This window comes from Sparus aurata, chromosome 23, assembly GCF_900880675.1.
Source record: "Sparus aurata chromosome 23, fSpaAur1.1, whole genome shotgun sequence".
NCBI lineage: Eukaryota > Metazoa > Chordata > Actinopteri > Spariformes > Sparidae > Sparus > Sparus aurata.
Genome location: NC_044209.1, coordinates 16185690 through 16193611, shown reverse-complemented (window position 1 = coordinate 16193611; position 7922 = coordinate 16185690). Strand labels below are relative to the sequence as shown.

At 44.6% G+C, this 7922-nt stretch overlaps 1 protein-coding gene across 2 annotated transcripts in view; it reads left to right on the top strand.

Moving 5' to 3' along the window:
• Positions 1-313: 313 nt before the first annotated feature.
• The window catches only part of tex2 (testis expressed 2), a 30433-nt gene continuing 22824 nt past the window's right edge, over positions 314-7922 (top strand). For both annotated transcript variants that reach the window (XM_030407647.1, XM_030407646.1), the window contains exons 1-3: positions 314-463; positions 569-1099; positions 1903-1991. The gene's annotated coding sequence lies outside the window, so the exon portion shown is untranslated. The remainder of the gene's footprint in view (positions 464-568; positions 1100-1902; positions 1992-7922) is intronic.

Genomic DNA, 7922 nt, shown 5'->3' with positions numbered 1-7922 from the left:
TTCACGAAACACGAGACTAAAATCCAGACATGTCCCAGAATAAACAAGTGAGATACTAACTCACGTTGAGTGGTGTGAATATGTGAGATTTGCTGTTTGTGCCACTAGATGGAGCCCTTCACCACTCAAATGGGAATCATCTCAAGAAGCATCGATCAGTACTTGTAGATCAATCAAAACAATGGATCTGCACATCTTTATTTATTGTTTGTTTGTTTGTTTGTTTGTTTGTTTGTTGTATTTTTCCCCCCAGGTGACACCAGGTGGTGTCCTCTGTGCTGCAGGCCTGCACCCTGAGGAGATGCAGGGGGACTCACGCTGACACTTTTCCCCCTGACGTAATCGCGCCAGCCCGGTAGGTGGCAGCCTGTCCAAGCGAATATAATCAGATTAAATCAGCCGATATTCGGATGGTTCCGCCGGCCACCAGCCGCACCGAGCACCTGGCGGATCTGATCCAGCGGTAGGTTGTTTCACTTTATAGTTTTCTTTTAATAAAAAACAATACTGTATCTTAATAAAAGACAAACAACCATCAGTTTATGCTGAGCTCCTGTGTTCTCACCAGCTGACCACTTGTCTGCAGCCGGGATGTACGGGAGGTGTCCGCGCTGTTTTCTTTGCGGAGGGGAACCCGCGTCTCGCAGGCGTACCGCAACGCCGTGACGCAACTCACACTCCCGCTGCTGCAACACAATAAAATATGAATCGCCGCGGAGCCGACGGTGGGATCTCTGGGTGTAAATGTCATGTGAATTGGTGAGGAGGGGGTGTGGCCGACCGTCTCACCGGCCCATTCACCAGAAACAAACACACGCCCAGAGAGGAGCTCGTCCCCTGTCTGCTGCCCGACTCTCGGCTGGGTGCACAGGCCGGCCGAGTCAACCCATCCACCCATCTATCCTTCCATCCATCCAGCAATCCAGCCAGCCAGTTCAGTTCAGTCAGTCAGTCAGCCCCTCGGCAGCCCGCCGTGCCTCCGTCCCTCCGCAGGTTCCGGGCTGCGCGCCGCTCCAGGCAGGGATCCTGATCGCATTACGCAGATTCAGAGCCTGGATGCAGAGCGAAGCCTGCCCGTGAAGATGCGATAGGATTAAAGGTGCGTTTGCTTTCTGTCTTTCTGTCTCTGTTTTAATTGTCGGTTTGCTTTCAGTATCAGCTGTTGTCTCCACGGATGGTTTAGAAACAGGCGCAGGGATGGAGATGCGCGGAGGACAAAGGGGCGGATGGAGCCGCATCATTTTTATTTTCTGGATTATTCGCTTTAATAGAACAGGAAAGCATGAGCAGAGGTGTTCCTGTCTGCTTACAGCAGCCACGTTAGATGAAGCTGTCAGGACACCTCATCACAGTGGCTGTACTTCCTTATTAAAGCACCTTTCTGTGGCTGTTCAGGCTTCATTAGCCTCACTAGTGTTTGGATCATGTTGTCTAAGGCATCCATGTGAAATGGGTTTATTCTAGGAAGTGTCCATGCCTCTCCTCTCCTCTCCTCTCCTCTCCTCTCCTCTCAGTTCCCTTCCTAGTTGCAGGCCCACAGCATTACAGCCATAAAAGACATTGATCACTGAGGCCATCATCTGTGTCACCTAATTACACCGGCTCTTTATTCCAGGGAGAGATCACTGTAGAGCTGTGTGACAGATCATTTAGAATGACTGAGTCGGTGTCCTCGCATGAACTGGCTCTTTAAAGAGCTCCGAGGTGGCTTTGGATAGAGATGTGTGGAAAAAATATGTTCAAAGATTGGTCAGATGTGTCCTGCGTACAAGGAAAACGTTGCATGATCCCCCCCCCCCCTCGAATCTGAAGTTGCGGTTGTCCGAAACATGCAAGACCCAAGTTTGCAGCACCAGTGTGAGATGTCACAACAGATAACTGTTGTTGTCTCTGTGTTTCTAGGCATGGTCGCACCATGATCCGTGGCTCTGTTGTGCAGTGCGTCGGTGGCTGTGTTGCAAGAGGAGATTGAATGCCTCTAAAATCTCAAGGTAAGACATCTCCTCCATTGACCTTGTGTGTGTGTGTGTGTGTGTGTGTGTGTTTGTTTGAGGTGGTAGTGTTGGAATTGATCCAAGGCCTTGATCAGCTGCCACGGCCTTGATCAGCTGTTCCCCGCCTCACTTGATAGTGTCCCCCCTCATCTCTACCTCCCTTAACATCATCCAATCTGAAGATATGTGTTTTCTGCACATGTTTACCATTCCACGCAACTTTTACTCATATATCGACATCTTTGTCCAACGCTTAGGTTCATCGGTAGAGGAAAAGGGGGCTTGTGTCAGCAAGTCTAAAGGGGATACTCGTTCTTTAGCCTAATTAGACAAATTGCTGTAAGGGTAAAAACAAACAGTGGCAGCTTACCCATCTGAATGAGCTATTGTTTGAGGATAAAGAGAGGGCTTGATGGCACACTGGAGAGTCACAGAGAAGCCAAAATTACAAAGACACCATCGATCTGAGTGTGTTTATGTGTGAAGCTGTGTTCATACCAAGCTGTGAACTTGCAAGTTGATCAGAGTTGAAAATAATTCAGCCCCCCGAGCCGTCAGACCCTGATGTTCCCCCCTTCATGGTTTCAACAGTGGCTGGGATGTTTTTTAACCTGAAAAGTGCAGTTTGAAAGATTTTTCAGAAAAAAAGATCGATAATCTCACCTAGAGACCTTTTTATCTAGACCCTGCTCTCTGCTTCTAACTGCTATTTCTTATGATTTTACTGTGTTCGTATCATTTCTGGGTATCGACCTTTGGGCAGTGGGTGTGTAGCCAATAACAATGTGCAGCTCGTGAGGTTGTGAGTCTATGAAAAATGTTGCCACAGGTTACATCGCTGTCTCCCTCTGTTATTAAGAGCTACACTGTGTGTCTGTTTGACCGAGGGTGGGGCTGAGCTACACAGACACACACAGGCAGAGCAAAGAGGCAAAAAGGGGGCAGAATGCAATCCGGCCACATTCACACATAATATGAAGGGTTGTGCTGATGTTTTATTTCAATCATTCACAGCTTGATTCTTGCTAGCGCTGCTCCCTCTCTTCATTCACTCACTAGCTCGCTCGACCACCACTGCTCTCTCTCTTTGTCTCGCTTGTTTGTAGGATGTTAGCAGATATGAAACAGAGTCAGATAAAACAGTGTTTGTATGAAGAATTATAGAGGCAGGAGGACAGAGTAGAGGACGTTGAATTAGACTAGAGAGAACTGGATATGTGTATTATTCCTGTTAAAGTTTGACAAGTTAAGTGTGTTTCGGCTCATTGTTAATAGACCTCAACTTCTCCTTATAGATAAGGAAAGAGTTTCTAAACCACAACTTGCCTCACAACTGTCACCGTATTTTCAAATGTCCCTTACAAGACAGGAGGTATGTTGTAAAAGGTAAAATTAATTCTAATTTTTGTCTTGATCTAAGGTTGAAACAAATCTTTGCAGGATGTTATGAAGTATTAACTCCCCCACAGGCATTAGTTTGTCGTCTTTTAACTGCTCTGTCTTGACTGGAAGTTCACAATCACCCAAAGTATGTAGACTTGTACTTTTCCATATCTTCGGCCTGTGACAGTTTTTGATCCTTCAGCTCAAATTTACTTTCTAATCTTCATGTTACAACAAACAATGATACTTTTAGACAATAGTGTGCCTCCAACTTTGGGGCAACAGTTCAGGAAAAGGCTCTTTCCTGTTTCAACATGACGATGCTCCCATGCACAAAGCGAAGGTTTGTGACGTAATGTTGGTTTGTTGTGGAATAAGTTGCACAGTGCTCCGACCCTAAACCCCGTCCAACACTGTTTTTGATGAGCCTGGCCAGAATTTAAATGCAGTATCGACGACCATTGAAGAAAAACATGCAACTGATACGAAGGTAACTGCAACAGCATCGGTGATGTTTCAGAGATCCTTCATTGATTTCTTTAAGAAGAGGGTTCACTTGTTTGGGAAAAACTGAGCAGAACCAAAGTGATAACATCACCAAAGATCCTTTTATTGATTTGTTTGGGAAGATAGTTTACTTGGGACAAACTGAATTACTTAATTACTATCTTTTGTTGTTTACTGTTTAATCACTGAAGAGTCATAATTTTTGTTTAACTGTGGAACCTTTATTTGTGGTACATAATGTCTGAACTAGACTTACTCTAACCTGCAAAAAGCCACCTGAACAAATGTGTAACTGTAAACGTAAAACTCGGTCTAAAAATAGCAACGCTGTCAGTGCACAATTTATTTTTAAATTGAATTGCAGTCCAATCAAATCGTGGATTTGTGGATGGACACCTGTAAATATAATATATAAAAATGTAACAACAGAGTCAGTTGAGTCTGCAAGGTGAGGACATGTTCTTCATAATACTTCATAATACGTAATCAGATAAATAAGATGGTGCTGCAGAGAACTTTGCTTATAGATAATGTTATATCAGATACGCAGCGCTGTTTTTCGATGTCGAAGGTTACACGCATGCATGAATGCATCCACACATGTACTGTACATACACATCATCCTACTTGACACTAACTGTCTAAATGGAGTAGCCACTGGCGCTTGTCACCGTGACGAGCAGCCACAAGTGTCACAGCTAATGGCTTCTGATGCTGCTGTGTGTGTGTGTGTGTGTGTGTGTGTGTGTGTGTGTGTGTGTGTGCACTCATTGACCCAGTGCTCACCAGGATATGAATTTAATGAAAGGGCACTGACAAAGCACTTACTCCACAGCTGCTGGAGATACATCTGTTTGTGCTTACACTAACGAGAGAGCGAGTAATGGGTGGTGCTTTCCTCTTATTGCGGCTACTCGCCAAACAGGAAGTGAACGTTAGAGAGAAAGGAGGAAGTCTCTGTTTACCAGATCACACACACAGATTTGACGTACACACTGAATACACTCTTGGTATACACACACACACACACACACACACACACACACACACACACACACACACACACACACACACACAGCAATTGTTGGTTGACTGATTCGGGAGCCTGCACCTCACCCTCGCCAAAGCAAACCCAACAATGCATTCTGCTAAAGCGTGATATGTTTTATTCCTCTGCACCGTAGAGCTCCATTGTTGTTCAAATAAACACATTAGTGAGCAACATCACTGTACTGGCTGACATGGTGACATCAAGAGCACTAGGTATTTTTGACTGAATCGCACATTTACCTAACATGTATGAATCCTGAAAATAGTCCCCCAACAAAGGAAAAGATTTACACAGCTGAGTGCCACAGACCGGTTATAGAAGTCAGGACGTATGTAAAGGTGGACGACACAACAGCCATGGTGGTTTGAACCAGCAACCTTCCGATTACTACAGCTACAGCCGCCCGTCTATGTATCCTGAGATCTTTATTTCATGGACAAACACAGGACGCAGTATATGAAACTTGAGGTATGAAAAGTATCCGTGTCTTATTTGACTATGTGTATTATCTTTCGGCACCACCCACCTCATTATCTACCCTTCAGCTAAATTGTACGCTAACACAGTGCTGTTGCATCTGTCTTTGTTAGATGAGGTTTGTCAGGTGGATTCCTGTGAGATTCTCATCTTGAATCACCTCAGATGTAACTATCTGATCGCTGTGTGCTTCAGAAAAGCCTGGACCGGCTCTCACTTACCACCAGCACTGCCGACTTTGTGAGATCATATAACTAACATGCCAGTTCTGCTCTGTCTTGGTGCTGACAGCTCTATTCTGTGGCACATCAAGAAAATATGTATTTATTTATATTTTGAGCTCCTTTCAGTGGCCTAGAATATTCCAAAGATGTCGGTCTGGCAGGCAGCGCTGAATTTTTCAAAGTGATCCATGACTACAAATTTTAAATATTAATTTTTAGATTCCTTTATTTTCTTAATAGCCACAAGTTGTTTTTTTTTTGTTACTGAATTCCCTGCGCTCTCACAATTCTGCATCACAGCTCTAATAAAAGTAACACAGCCTCCTTATTCCTGGTATTCAAACGGGGGCAAAGCGTGACATCGTTTCTAATATTAATCTCTGTCTCTAAACACACTCACGGTTGATGTTTTTCCATCGTTCTGTCTCTGCCCCCCCGCGTCTCCCTCCCTCCATCACCCCATTCATCATGTAATTGGGCGGATTATGACTAATACCGAAACCGCCGGCTGTTTGCGGGGCTGTCAAGCAGCTTTTGCACAGATTATGAAATGCTTAATATATGTCGATGCCTGTGTTGTTTGTGTGTGTGTTCAGTCAGGATGGAGCGTTCATCCACCTTTTTGATCTCTAAACCCGCGTGGCAGTGCTTGAGCAAATCAGCCGCTCGTAATGATGAACACGAGCGTGTTTTTTCTGTCTCACAGGGAAGATGGGAGTCAACAGCTGAAGTTGACAGGAGAGAGCATATTGATGTTGACAGCCATAATTAGAGGTTATTAATTGATCAGGTGCCGTTTCATCTTCGAGATGCCGCTGAATGATGAACAAACACACACTTTCTCACCCGGCTCAGAGAGGGAGATCTAAGCTTTTTAACGTTCTATTTTACTCCTTTGGTTTGGCACCTACGCATCCCACACACACACACACACACACACACACACACACACACACACACACACACACACACACACACTGAAGATCTTGTGTTAACAAACACTCAACACACATCCTAGGAGACCAAGGTTACACAGCGAGGAGAAGCTGCCCTGCCGAACAAAAGGATGCACGGATGAGCGTGGAACGAGATGAAAGCTTCTCTGTTGGCATGGCAACCCACCCGGTGATCTGCATGCCGAGGTTTGATGTTTGACGTGTTGACAGTGGTTTCTGGGTTAGAGAGGGAGAGAGAGGGGGAGAGAGAGAAAGAGAGGTGAGGAGAACCGGTTTGATCCAGCGCAGCTGCGCGAGTGTTGTTGTCGTCTTGTTGTTTTATTCTCCTTTCATTAAGAGAGGGCTGCGTGATTCAGAGCGGTGATGTTCACCATCAAACCTCGGCTCTGTGTCTCCTGCCGGAGCTCAGCCGAAGTGCCCGGAGCCTGTGTGTGTGTGTGTGTGTGTGTGTGTGTGTGTGTGTGTGTGTGTGTGTGTGTGTGTGTGTGTGTGTGTGTGTGTGTGTGTGTGTGTGTGTGTGTGTGTGTGTGTGTTTGGATTCACATGTGCATGTGTGATGCTGCCAGTCAAATGTATTGGTCTGACAGGCTTATTGACACACCACACATTAATATTGAGTATCAGCAGCCAGTGGTGTTCACTGTCAATATGATGGAGGTCTCCTCCTGGAGCAGCTGCATCAAAACAGACTGTTGATGAAGCCTGATGTGATATTGACTTTGGCCTTTTTTGTGCTTACTTTGACTGTTCCATCGTGTTTTATATTAGTCATTCTTTATCAAAGACGCTCAACAGCAGAGGTTCCTCTCTGTTTAAAGGAGCTCTGTGTAGTTTTGGGAAAGACATTTTAATCAGAAGACTGTTTTTTTTATGCCTAAACAAACTAAATAATAAAACTCTCTTCATTTTCATGACTCAATAAACGGAATAAACATACTGACCTTAAATGACAACACAATTTCAGTTTGAATTTCTTCTCCAAAGCTACATAGTGCCCCTTTAATCTCACGGAATAGGTGTGTAGGGACATTGCACATGTATTTAACATTAAAGGAACATTTCATCCAAATGAAAATTCAGTCATAACGTTCTCATCCACTACCTGGAAAAAAGTCAAGCGAAGTTTCGTAGTCCACTGGTCTCATTGATGTTAGCACTTTCAGGTTAAGGAATGGGATGTTTATTGTTAGAATAATACATTAACTGATTAATTGAAAGTAGTTTACAGCCGTCATGCTGACTTTTGTGCTGCAACTTAATTAAAAAACAGTTTTAATCAAATGTTAATAAGCACTGGCTGGTGTGCAGCACATGTCGCTGCGCAGTCGTG